The sequence below is a fragment of the Mauremys reevesii genome, linkage group 12 (genome assembly GCF_016161935.1).
Source record: "Mauremys reevesii isolate NIE-2019 linkage group 12, ASM1616193v1, whole genome shotgun sequence".
Lineage (NCBI taxonomy): Eukaryota > Metazoa > Chordata > Testudines > Geoemydidae > Mauremys > Mauremys reevesii.
This window is the reverse complement of record NC_052634.1, coordinates 2,729,410-2,743,130: the sequence shown is the minus strand read 5'-3', so window position 1 is coordinate 2,743,130 and position 13,721 is coordinate 2,729,410. Positions and strand designations below refer to the sequence as shown.

General features: G+C 43.8%; 1 long non-coding RNA gene across 1 annotated transcript in view; it reads right to left on the bottom strand.

The window, feature by feature from the left end:
* Positions 1-13,721, bottom strand: part of LOC120375599 — a 323,633-nt gene that overhangs the window by 45,819 nt on the left and 264,093 nt on the right. The gene's annotated exons all lie outside the window — the stretch shown is intronic.

Below are 13,721 nucleotides of genomic sequence, written 5' to 3'. Positions count from 1 at the left end.
GGCCCAGAGAGTCTAGCAAGAAGCCAGAAATCCCTAGTTCTAATCCTAGCCCCCTCACTTCTTGTTTTTATTAGCCTAGGCCAAGTCACTTGTCCTCCACACCTCAGTTTCCCCCTCTGCATAATAGGCATAAGATGAACAGGAGTACTCTGAAACCAGACATAAAATGTGCTACCCCAGACTCTCTGCTGCATTGCAAAGTTGTTGCCATGAGCAAATACTAGCAACAGAAGCAAGCACAGAGAATTAAGATTTGGTTGCATTTTGGTGCAGGTGTAAATTAATATGCAAGATGCAAGGCACTGGGAGTTCAGGGCTCTCTGCCTATATAACAAGGGTTCTAAGAGGATTAGCCTGCTGGGCACTGGAAAGATAAGCACTGCTGAGAATTGTTACAGCTGTTAATCATAGAACAGTTCTGACGAGCTCTGGCAATTCCAAACCCCACCCTGAACTCAGCCCTCGCTGTGGAGGTAACAACGGGGAGAGCTCGCTGTGTATAACCCTTAGGCTTTAGCTTCTAGTGAGAATCACAGCATGAATTCAGGCACAAGGCACTTCGGTGCAGGGTAATCAGGTGTGGTGTGCAGCTAGGCCAGTTTGTCATGCAGAATCATTGGTGAGGGAACAAACACCCTGCACTAAGCTGACACCCAGCTTTACCAGGAGGCAGGAAACAGCAGGGCTGGAAGGAATAGCTAGTTGGTTGTTTGTTTTCTTTTCCTCCCCTAATTTCCTTTTCAAATCCAGGGAGAGAGGCACTCTGGAAAAGACCTCAGCCCCTGCACTTACCAACCCTTTTCACCTTTGTGTCTCTTGTGCCCCTTTCGCCTATCTAAATTTAAATCTCTGTCTCTTCCCTGCTTCTCTCTCTCTCTCTCTTTCCCCTTCAATCTCCTCCTTCTGAAGAGCTTGGAGTTACACCCTTTATCTTGCATGAGCTCTGTGGTGTTCATAGGGGGACTCAGGGTAGAACTGAAGCCTTGAGGAGGAATTCTATGTATCCCTAGATGCTGAAGGCATCTCCACTGCCGCTAGCTCTATGTTGAGCTGAAAGAATTCAAAATGGAGGGTGAGTTTTTATAGAGTAACACCCCCTCCCAATAAACAGGGAGGGTTATGCTAAGTAAGGGGCAGGGCTGGGCTCCTGCCACCAATGAGGGTGGGAGCATGTAGGAAGAATGGAGAGATGGATTCATCAGAGTAAAACATAACATAGAACAACTTTGTGGATTGGCACTGTGAGCTCAGGGTCAGATTTTTCAAGTGCTCGGTACTCACAGTGGGAGCCAGATTATCCAAAGATCCTAGCACCCAAAATGCATGCAATAATGCTGTGCTGTTTGGAAAATCTGCCCACTTGTTTGGTGCCCAAAGGGGAGGTGAGCAGTCTGGAAAATCAGCCCCTTCGTGTGCAGATAAGTTAATATATGGCCAGCAAATATATGACCAAAGCTGGGTGAATGCAGGAGAAAAGGTTTCCCTAATTATTTTGTTTGATTTTTTTAAATTAATTTGTTGTAGTTACTTTCATGGCCCTTGGGACTTTGCTTTCAATGAATATCTGAGTTGCTGGGCTTTACCAGCACAAGTATATACATAAAGCAAATCTCAAAGTTACACATATGTGACTATTACCACTCACAAGTACTCCAGTGGGGGATTTTTTCACAAGTATCCAAGTGACTTGAGAACACAAAATTGTACTCTGTGTGCTCATCCAATCAGAGAACAGAAATGAAGCCATGTGACTTATGTATCCAGTGCCAACCAAGCAATCTAGCTTGTGTGTTGGATGCACCCAGATAATTGTTTGGGATCAATCCATACGTTTAAAAATAAATGAGAATTATAGTAGAAAACTTTGAACAAATAAATTTGAAGATTTCAGGATCCATTTGCTGATATCCTGTGAGCAGGATAAATTCATCTAAGAAATGATCAGTTACAAATTCCTAACTATGTAACAATCCCTACCTTGTCCTGACTAGGTTACAAAAACTTCAAAGCCAACACATAGACTAATATGAAACCCCTAGAATTTCAATCAGATTTCTGAATAAGCTCCAAAACAGTTGTGCAAGCAGCTGTTACTCCCTCGTATACATCTTTGCATGCTTCAGTAGAGTTTGTGGAGTCTATTTACCACATCTAAGACCAATTTCCTTCCCTTCAGTTGCTTTGAAGATAATTGAAGATGCTTGCATTGTCTGCCTTCAAATGTAAAAAGCTGGCTAATGCTGAAATCAATGCTTCCTAGTTAATGCTGCTTCTCCACTGGCATTGAACATTGTGTAACAAAGCCTTGAATGACTGGATCAGCAAATCTTCACTGGCCGGCTACTTTGTTAATCAGAAAAGGCTGCGAGCAAGCCCTGGCCCCTGTGATAATGCCAGATGGATTGAGTTGTTAAGACTGAATTAAATATTTAATACCAAACTTTGCAAAATTGTACTGTGGTGGCAATTTCCCCCAATTAAGCAGGTGAGGCAGCAGAATGAATGGCAGGGATTTTGCAGGCCCTAGCTTGTTTATGTCAGCGGTAGGCCGGTTCCCAGGTTACAGACAGGAACAGATGAGATTCAGCATGAGGTGTGAGATTGCATGTCCAGGAGCAAGGAGCTCTCTGGGTTTTCAACAATGAAAAGGAGACGGGATGCAGCTTTCCAGATCCAGCTGTGGGTGCATCTCTCTCTCTCTATAGAAGATTTTATTCCTCTGTCAGGCTGGTTGGGCCATTACACTAATTGAATCTATTTCCCCATGTTAAGTATCCTCACATCTTCTATGGGTCATCTCGATTACCACTTCAAAAGGTTTTTTTCTCCTGCTGATGATAGCTCATCTCAATTGACTGGCCTCTTACAGTTGGTATGGCTACTTCCACCTTTTCATGTTCTCTGTATGTATAAATATCGTCTTGCTGTATGTTCCAGTCTATGCATCCGATGAAGTGGGTTGTAGCCCACAAAAGCTTATGCTCAAATAAATTTGTTAGTCTCTAAGGTGCCACAAGTCCTCCTGTTCTTTTTGTGGATACAGACTAACACGGCTGCTACTCTGAAACATATTACAGCACAGTACATCAGGGCATGCTAAGCCTGAACAGCATGAGGAAGAAGCTGGAGAACAGGATTCCTCAGTGGGATAGTACAGAGAATAGAATGTGGAAGAGAAAAAAAGAGGAGGAAACAACAATGCAGAGGATGAAGACAGCTCTTTTACTAATTCTGAGGGCCTCTTATGATAGTTGTATTTCAGCTACTGCTTATTCTCTTCTTTACCTTATAATTCTCCTTCTTTCCTCTAGCTCAGATTCCCTCATTGGGATGATCAATGGACAGTACTTCTCTTGCATTTTCATAGTGAGATTAGGGTCTATCTTGCTAACTAACATCATCATATGCAGCCATCTATTCTGTCTCTTTCCCTCTCATCTACTGTTTCCATCCAGATCTCATCTGAAAACATCTCTTTTCTCTCGTCTCTTTCTTACTCTCCCACTCCCTCAGCCATTCTTTATTATTTAACTGCAAGCACGTTGTTTATTTAACACTGTGAAATGTTTGGTGAGACGCTTTGTATGAAAGATGCTCTACAAAACGGATCTGTGTTGTGCTACATTGTAAGTGGTTTGTCCACTGAAAAATGGAGAGATCCTAAGAAATAAGATGTTAAGATTGTTTCCAAGTCTGAGCAGAATTTTAGTTGAAATATTCTTTTTTTAAATCAAAGTCACAGACTTTCCAGGTTCCCGATGGAGATGTGTGTCAAACTTGGTTATTGTTATTATTAATTATTATTATTATTAATGTCTAAGGCTCCAACAAAATCAATACAGGGCATTGTACAGAGATCTAGTTGGAAACCATTCATGCCCTGAAGAGTTCACAATCTAAATGACAATTTACACAAAAAGAGTTATGGGGAAACTGAGGCACAGAGTTTGTTGGGGTTTCTTAATCACATAGGAAGATTATGGTGAAGACAGCATTTGAATCCAGTGTGCCTGGGTCCCAGTCTCATTCTTTAGCCACATGATCATTGTTCCTCACATCTGGTCATTATGGTCACCAAACTCCCTGACTTTTCGTCATTACACTTTAATCATCCCTGTATTGCCATTAATACCAGACTTGTTCAGACACTGCCCCTTTTTGGATACAAAAAGACTGGACTACAAAGGGCCATAAATCTGCTTTACCATCTGCAAATAATCCCGTTTTACAGTGTAATGAGAGAGCATGTGTAATTGTGGAATAATGAAATGTAGAAACTCCTAAATGAGCTTATCCAGCAACTTGGTATTTGTGGTTTGTTTTGGTCTCATATTTTTTGTTGTCCTATTTTTGTTTGTTTGCTTTTTGTTTTGGGCTCATAGAGCCAATTTCAGCATACACTTTCCCGGCAGGCACACCACAGTGGGAAGGGATCTTAAACCTTCCAGCCTTACTAGTCTTAGGGCTAGTGTAGTAAGTGCCTGGAAGGGAAACCTTCCAGAACATCTGGGTGTTTGTCATTTAGAAGGTTCCCTTCGCAAGGACTTGATCAGTTCTCATTAAAGATCTCTCCCCCAAGAATAAAGACGACTAACCCTCATGCCCTGCCCAAATTCTAACTGAGCTAATTATCTTCCCTACCTAAAAGTCCCCTTGCTCTTTTCAGTTCAACAGACTGTTCTTTTCCACTTCCTCACCCCAAGCTGTTGGGCAGTGTTCTACTCCAGAGGCAGTTGCACTTCAGTGGTGAGGGTAGTAGCTCCTTGGAGGTGAACTGGTGCCACATGCAGCCAGTTTTTATAAATACCCAGGTGAGCAGCTTCCCCTACATGTGTGCAGTCAACTCCAGTGAGAAAGGGTTCACCGACTCACCACATGTATGAGGGGTACCTCTGCGGCTCGCATTACAGTCACATCCGAGCACATCACACTCTTTGTGGAGAGAGAGTATTTCCCTATTATGGAGGGGGAATACAGAGAGGCTAAGGGCTAGTCTACACATGGAGTTATTCCAGACCAGTTGTTGTGCTTTATATTCACACCCTACCTTAATCTGAATTAACTTTCAAGTGTAGACAAGCCCTAAGTGACTTGCAAGCAGTCACACAGGTAGCCAGTGGCAGAGCAGGGATTTGAACAGAGCGCTCGCAAGTCCCAGGCTGGAGCCCAGCCACTGGACCATCCTTCCTCTCTCTAGAGACCTGCCTAATTCAAATGATGACAAGAAAACGACATTCACGTTTAAAATGCATTGTTTCCAAGCTTGCCTCTCATTCCAGCTGGTGGCCTTTGAAACCTTCCAGCTTCTTCCTGTGCTGACAATACCCCGTTTTCTATGGAATTCTGCAGCGGTGGAGAAAATCACCCCATGGTGCCAGGCAGCCTTCCTGCTCTTCTGACTTCCCTGCCTGAGGCCCACGGGTCTGCCCTACTTCTGGTAGCTGGGGTTGTCTTTCCCCTGCACTAATCAGTGCTTAGGGACAATGAGGTCCACAGTCAGGGAGTGGGGCCAAAGAATCACCCCACTCCCCCTTCACCAGCCAACCAGGGGCACAGGGTGGCAATCACTGGGCACTGTATTGTTACTTTCTGCTTGATGCCCATAGAGACTGATATTGGGTTTGATTTGGAGTTTGTGTGTGTGTGTGGGGGGGGGACATTCAGATATAGGGCCAGAGGGGATTGTTTGTGCCTAGCAAAAGGAAACAGCCTTGCACCACTGGCCAATGGAGTTCCATCTCCAGCACCCAGCTCAGCTTGTGGCAAGGAATTACATTTAAACCCGGTCCCTTAAGTGTACAGTTCCCGAGGTGTTCCCTGCGGGAGGCAGGCCAACCCCTGCAGCCCGCAGAAGGGAGGTGCGCTGAGGTGGAGCATTGCTTGGAGAGTGGGTCTGGCCCTGGAAGATAGTACTTGAGTGCCAGAGAGGCAGCCCACATGTGAGACAGGGAAACGCTTAGATCTAGAGAGAACATCAATTCTCTCGAGGCTTTGAATTGGAGCAGAGAAACCTCTGGGGACCTGAGCTGCTTATAAAGAAAAGCTTTGAGAGAAGGAAGGACCAGAAATGTCAGTCTGGAAATGGACTGGATTGTGACACAATGAATAAAACAAGTGACCCTTGTGAGAGGCTATAATGGAGCTGGTGCTTTTGGTATTTAATTCATAGACTATCTATTTAGCTATCCATTTCCATACATACCCTTCTATCCATCCATCCATCTCTCTATCACCATATACACCCCTCTTATGCTGCACCCATAATTTCCCTTATTCAACACAAAATTACTCGAGAACAATTGTTACTGTGGTTATTATTTATTTGCTAAGTGCTAATAATGGCTCCCTCCTCCCCTTTTGTTACACTGCTCTCAGTGCCTGCTCATTTCTATATGTAGTTTCATTTTTTATAACTTCCATAAACTTCAGTGCACGGCAATAAAAACTCATTATTTCACCTGAGCATAGTGGATCATAATAATGCACAGACCATGTTTACGAGGCTCCTCAGATTGCTGGTCAGACCTTTAATGAGTGACCCTGGTAGCTTTATGGAGAATGGCTCCTTTTTATGGAGTTACAGACAATAAGGATACAGAGGTAGCCTCTGCAAGGGGCACCGGTGCTTTAACAAATTGCTGGCACCTTCTTTTCAGATCAGCTGACCTCTTTCGCATCTCTTCACAAATCAAGAAATAGGGTCTAAAAGTCCAGGGATTATTCCTCATTTTAAAAATATAGATGAAAATAACCTCTCAGGGTGTGTCTACACAGCAAAGAAAAACCCATGGCTGGCCTGTGCCAGCCAACTCAGGCTCCCAGGGCTATTTTGTGGCTGTGTAGACGTTGGGACTCGGGTTGGAGCCTGAGCTCTGGGACCCTCCTACCCTACAGGATCCTAGAACCCAGCACCATCCTGAGGCTGGAAGCCACCACAGCCACGAAACAGCCCCACAGTCTGAGCCCCACTGAGCCCTTTGCTGTGTAGACATACCCTCCGAATCTTGAGACCCACATCTGTTTCCTTATTGCAGCTGTCCCTCATGCAAGTGGATCCCGGCTTGTTATGGTAGGGTTGCTCGTGAGAGTGGGGCATATAGGTAAAGCAAGCTGAAATTTTTCCATTCAAAATTTTTTGACCAAAAATTTTTTTCATTAAAAAAATTCAACTTTTTGTCATTTTTTTCAGGTTTTTGTCCAGAAATCAAACCCTCTCCCCCAAAATTTCAAAGAACATTTTCAATGAAAATTATTTTGTTTTCATCCTACATGTTTGTGGCGGGAGCGGGGGATTGTTTCCCAAACCACTCTACATATTGGTTAGTTATTGCCGGGAGGCTCCTGCCAACTGGGCTGGGTAAAGAACTTTGTTATTGTAGGGCTGGCGAAGGATGTTGGGTTAGGTAGTGTGCTGCTTCAGGGTTCCTAGCAGTGATCTGGGAGATGGTGTAGTCTCTGTTGGTTAGTCTACACTAGACTTGTTTACCTCTAATTCATTAATTGCCATATAGGCTAGTGTGGATACGTTTGTGCTCTTCCCTGGGCTAAAGCACAAAGGTTTATAACCCAGAACAATCACAGAAACCGTCCCCACTCCTCCCACCCCCCGTTTGGAGGCTGCATTTCCAATTAAACAAAGAAAAATGAGGGACCAGGCAGTGCAGGGAAGTGAATGGAAAGGAGCTGTTCTGCATGAGTTATGAAGAGGAGCCCTCAGCACACAGGACATACAAGTTTAATTACAATGAAGTCTGACCTAAATCCTTTTGAATTTGTACATACCTGTTCCTGACAGTTACATACTTGTCCTTGTATGACTAAATTAAAAGGTTTAGAAAGTACAAAAGCAGCGTGGAAGCTAATTGTATTCCTAAAAGACAGTGAGAATAAGACGAGTTCAGCACTGATTTAATTATGCAGAGAAACCCATTGGAGCTGTTGAAAATCTCTAGAAGCCTTTAATGTTTTAACAGTGACCATGTGCGAGGCTAGATGGTGGAGAACATAACAGGAACTCCTGTCCAGCCCTCTCAGAACGGCGGAAGGAAGGCAGTCAGACCTTGCTCAGTTGTCTGTCAACGAATTAGGTGCCAGTTTGATGGTTCTCTGTTCACCCCAGTCCAGATGCAGTAAAGGCAGTGGCAGGGTGCATTTCCACACACATTATCCCACCAAACCAGCATAAACCCTGCATTCCCAGGGCTGAGATGGGAGTTTAAAATCCACTGACCAGTCACTCCTTGGCCTGCCTGCTCAGACCCACAACAAGGCTCAGTGGCTTTTGTGCAACCCTGTGCGGGCCAAGATTTCACATGGGTCATCGAACAGCCCTCTGAATGGACGCTTCGTCCTCAGAATGGAAGCCACATTCTTTTCACTAAAAGCCTCATCCTGCCCCCACTGAAGTCAATGGGAGCATTGGCATGGACCTCATGGAGCACAGTGCCGGGTCCTAAACAAGCTTCCGCCGTTACTCCTGCCCATTCAGCTTTAACATAATGCAGCCTCACTGGGCCATCTCGAGTCTCTTTCTGTAAATGCGTCTCTCTCGGTGCTTCAGGCTTCCATTAAACGCATCAGTGCATCCTACAGAACAGCAGCCTCTCCCCAGGCCCTCAGCCTGTTCAGTCTGGGAGGACTGTGCTTTTCTGGACATTTCAATCCTTTTGGTTTGCTAAATGCATTCTTTAAAAAACAAAGATCAGCAGGGGAGCGTGCCCCCACTCCCCCGCACAAACACGGCTCAGGGCAGAGCAGGCCCATGATACCCTGTCAGCCAGGCATGCAGTTGATTACAGGACATGATCTAGTCCGATGTACATTTCAGGAACGTTCCTTGTCCAAATGTTCCAGGTGCCAGCCAGCTGTAAATGCCTTTGCATGCAGGATGCAGCTTCTTACACTTTGACCACTCACTATCAGAACTGGGTCTGAATCACAGCGCTGGATTGGAGCCTTCCCCCCAGAATTTGTGGATCTAGGTCCTCATTCAGAAACCAGCCTTGGTGGTTCAGACCCATATAATGGGCCAAACCAAAACACTTTAGGAAAGTCCAGATTCAGAGCCGGAAAATTGTTCCTCAGGCCCATCTCTACTCTTAACCAGTTGTCCCCTTTTGATTCCCCCAGAAACGCTTGCCCAGTGCTTTATACAAGGTGCCAGAGGAATGGGGGCCATGCGCAGTGTGGCCTTCCTGGCTTCTGAGTAGGAGCCAGAATCACCTCACTGAACAAATACAGTTCAGCAGAAGTGTGGGGTTAGGTGATGGAGTGGGGAAATGACCTTCTCTCCCACACGAGCTGCTTGGGAGTCCACAAGCACTATTAGGGATAATTTGCGTTTCTCTAGAGCCTTCCACTGGAGAATCTCAGAGCGATTTACAAATATTCATGAGTGAAGCCTCAGGACTCCTTGGCAAGGTAGGTGAGCATACTTGTGTCCATTTCACACACTGGGACACTGAGGGATGGAGAGGGGAAGTGACTTGCCCAAGGTCCCATGGGAAGCCTGAAACAGAGCCAAGAAGAGATCCCTGGCCTCCTGATTGCCAGGCTTAAAGTCTGATCCTGCATTGCCCTGCATCTTGTGTCATTATTTACCCCTCTGCAAAGTGAGTCTGAAATACTCCCTCCGGCGGCCATGAGTAGAACATTCTGATTCTTTACCATTTTATACTCATCCTTCCCTTCCTTCCTTAGTATCTGGTTCCCAAATTGTCAGCTGGAGTGAAAGCCATTAAGGGCCAAGCCCGAGCATTCATACACGTGTGCAGCAGTTTTCCAAAATGGTCCATTGTTTTGGAGTTTAATGTACCTATCCTACACACACTCACATCATATAGCATTTCAGAGCGTATTTTATGCACACGTAAAGGAAGTCTGATGTGGAGCTGTCAGTTGGTGCCATAAATCTGAAGAGGAGGTGAAACAATGGTACCCAAAATGAGAATGTTCTATTTCTTGCACCAGTCCAGAAACATTGCAACATGACTATTACGACAGTTTGTACTGTTTCAGCTAATTTTAACTCCTGAATGTGGTGTTTATTGGTCAAAGCTACCAAACGACAATGTATTAAAACAATTGTATTGATTCTGCATGAGCATGTATGTTTTTTCCACAAGTAATGAAGCTGTTTAGCATGTGGTAAAAATGGCGACTATCAATATTTTGCATTAAAGTAACATGATGTTTTAATATCTCATAGTCTTAATTGTCAAAGTATCTCACAAGTGACTATAATAGTTTTCTATATTTCCAATTAATGTAGATTTTATGCCCATATAGTTTGTACTACATAGTGAGTGGATATAAATGTACATGAATTCCGAATGAAATGCTTCTCCATTTGTATGCTTTTGTACATACAATGTAGCATCTAGTCTGCTGGGTAAAAGGTTTTGATTTTTAATTGCCTATTCATGCAGTACTAGCCTTTGAAATATTCTAGAAACTAGCCTTTTAATTCAGTGACGCTTATGCATAGGTCATTCTTAGTGTTAGAGATGACAATAAACAGCTTCATACTGGGTTGCAATCAAAGTGCTCACTAAACAAAAATGGCCGTTTGATACTAACATATAGCTTCAATTTATATCTAATTTAGCACAAGTCTGTATATGTCTACAAAATGAAAAATGGTGGTACTGGGGTGGTAATGCTAATAACATACATAGAGGAATTTTACCTCTACAGGGAACCGCTTAGGTTCTGGAACTAGTGGTGCTGGGGGTGCTGCAGAACTTCCTGGCTTGAAGTGGTTTCCATCATATGCAGGGTTCACAGTTTGGTTCAATGGCTCTCAGCATCCCCACTATACACAATGTTCCAGCCCCCCTTCAGGGAAGTTGCAGTACATGAAGACATGGAGGATGCAAGCCCCTTGAGGCTTACATCAAAGAGAAAAGGATTCTCCACGTTATTTGTCAAGAAAAATCAAAAGAATGCCAAACTATCAAAAGCCACCAGTGCTGGACAGAAGTCTGTGATGCTGGCAGAAGCTAGGAGAGATGAATTGTATTGGTAGCTACTGAATGAGTTTTCACAGGGGTTGCTTTCAGAAATACACAAGTAAGTCGAATTTGGCACATGTCAGAGTTGTATTGAACCCGGGAAAAAAAAGAGACTGAATCTGATCAGAGCATCACGTTTATCTGCCTCTCTAGCCACCAGAGCAAGGCTGTCCTCCAGCGACTGGCTCTGTTGCAGTGTTGGATTTAGAAAAAGATGCAAGAAAGACAATAAATTCATAAAAGAGAAACATTTGAGATGGCAACCAATCTAAGGGAGGCGGCACATCAAAGAGGAGATGATGACATGTTGCATAGAATATCTGTGGAAAACGTGATTGCTAAGGATGCAGTTTATCACTCAAAATGCCTTTCTTCCTACTTGGTCAAATGAATCTTAAAGCAAAACCATCTTGTTATACTGCAACAACAACAGACATCTTCTGACATTGCATTTTATCAGCTGATTGAAGAGACAGATGTACAACAAGCAGGCTCTTCTCCTGTCCAAGCTGCTACAAAGATATAAAGCCCTACTTCCCTCAGATGGAGAAACGGCAAGTTATTCCAGTAGCAAATTACAGGCAACATTAGAAAAACACTATGGTTCTACAATTTCATTCCATGCACAGCATGGACAAGGCAGGTGTACCATTGTCCTATGCAGCTCAATAACATTAGCTGATGCTATCCAAGCTGCTAGTTATCTGAAACTGGAACTTAAGTCATCCAAATGTTTTGTGGATGGTCTTCTGGCGAATGAGCCCGATGAACAGTTTTCAAATGAACAAGTGGTTTTGTATAATGTCACTTCAATCCTTCAGTCTGAAATAGCCAACATGAAAGCCTCAGAATATTATCCAAAGCCAGGTGACTATAGTTTAAAGAGGCTGGCTATTTTTGTGCCCCAATTGGTGCAGGAATTTGTCCTTTGGTTGACAGATAAAGAGGCACATCATTTAGTCAGCGGTGAGTATCATCCTTCTGAAGACATTCAAAGAAGGTGCCCCTCAATTGTGGAGATCCTAGTATTTAACAGTTCCAAAATTATCGCACCACTGCACACAAGCCTTGCTTCACAACTATACCATGAATTTGGATCTCGCAAATTAATTGGCATACTACGCCTTCATGGTTTCTGCATCAGTTATGATGAGCTGAGGCAGTTCATCACTAGTTCTGTAAAAACTGAAGTAGAAAGACTCCAGGGTTGTGTGTTCATTCCAAATGGAATTGTACCACGTGATGCTCGTAGAATTCTCATCCACAAAGGAGATGATAATATAGACATCAATGTAGAGACCATGGATGGAAAGAATACCTTCCATTCAATGACCAGAGTGGTATTTCAAGAACAGTCTGAAGATATTTCTTGCGATGCTGGAGTATCACTGAAGCATGGGGGGAAAAGTCACTTACTCTCCCCAGGGCAATCAGAGTCACTGATGCAGCGTGCAGTATTTGAAAAACCTAGAACACATCCAGAACTGACTCACCCCCATGAAAAGCTCTTGAGAAAAATCAACTGTGTCTGTAGTCAGACTAATCTTTGCGGCACTGAACTGTGTGCCTGCCAAGGCAATGAAGCCGGTGGTAACCCATGCACTCTCAAAGACCATAATGATGAACACGCTGATGATAATGATGTTGACTTGAAATGTCACCAGCACTATTATATTTCAATGATGCCTGTACAAAGTTATTATTAGCTTTTATTTCACCCTGTAGATTGTTGTTGTGATGCTTTGAGGTCACGATGAAATCCAGTGTTATGTCTTGAAATAATACAGAGAGTAATTAAACTAACAGAAACAAATGCAAATATTTCAAAGTGGTCATTTTAATGTGTTGCTGCTATCATTGTTTCTCCCCCTTTCTTTGGTAATGGCACCATTTGACAGCTCCACATCATACCTCCTCTTAAAGTAGACATAATAAGCTTTCAAATGATATATGATGTGAGTGTATGTAGCAAGGGTACATTAAGTCAACAAATCAGTGGTGTCTGCTACTCGCCTAATGTAGCAGACAGACAGACAGACAGACAAATGGATAAATGATTGAAGGCTTTCAGCTACTTCATGGGGAAAATATTCTTCATTGTCTGCTTGTAAAACGGTGTTGCTGTATGTGCTTCCCTTGTGACATCACTAATTCGTGGAGTGCATTGTCTGTAAATCGGCTGCTTAACTGTGCCATGTCAGCACAAGAGCGTCTTTTTGTTAACAACAAGAACTCATTAATGCAGCAGGAACACGCAGCAGACTGTGGCGTAGCAGCATGTGTTCTCTGTTGTGCCTGCTCTTCACAAGGGTGAGCATGGTGAGACCCAGCACAGAGTTTTGATGCTCTGGGTTGATTCCTTGATTCCTGGCTGTGAGCATAACTCTGCCAGGTTCCTCAGAAGCACCTCGTAGTTTTGTAACATGGGTTTCACTTTGTTTTAACACCTAAACTCTGCTCTCGACCTTGCTCCACCTTTTGCCTGTAAGCAACTGTGAGCCATGACTAACTCCTCCATCACAGAAATGTTTGTTTGTTTTCCCACCATCCCCAGTGAATCTCCACGACCCCGTGACAGGGAGAAGCATATGCCAGGAGTGGGCTGGAGGTACCAGACGTTCTTTGCAGCGCTGCTCTGACCTTGGAGATTGCTTCCCATTCCCCTCTGTAGGAAATCGCCTTTCATTTGCTTAGTTAAAAAGGCAACTT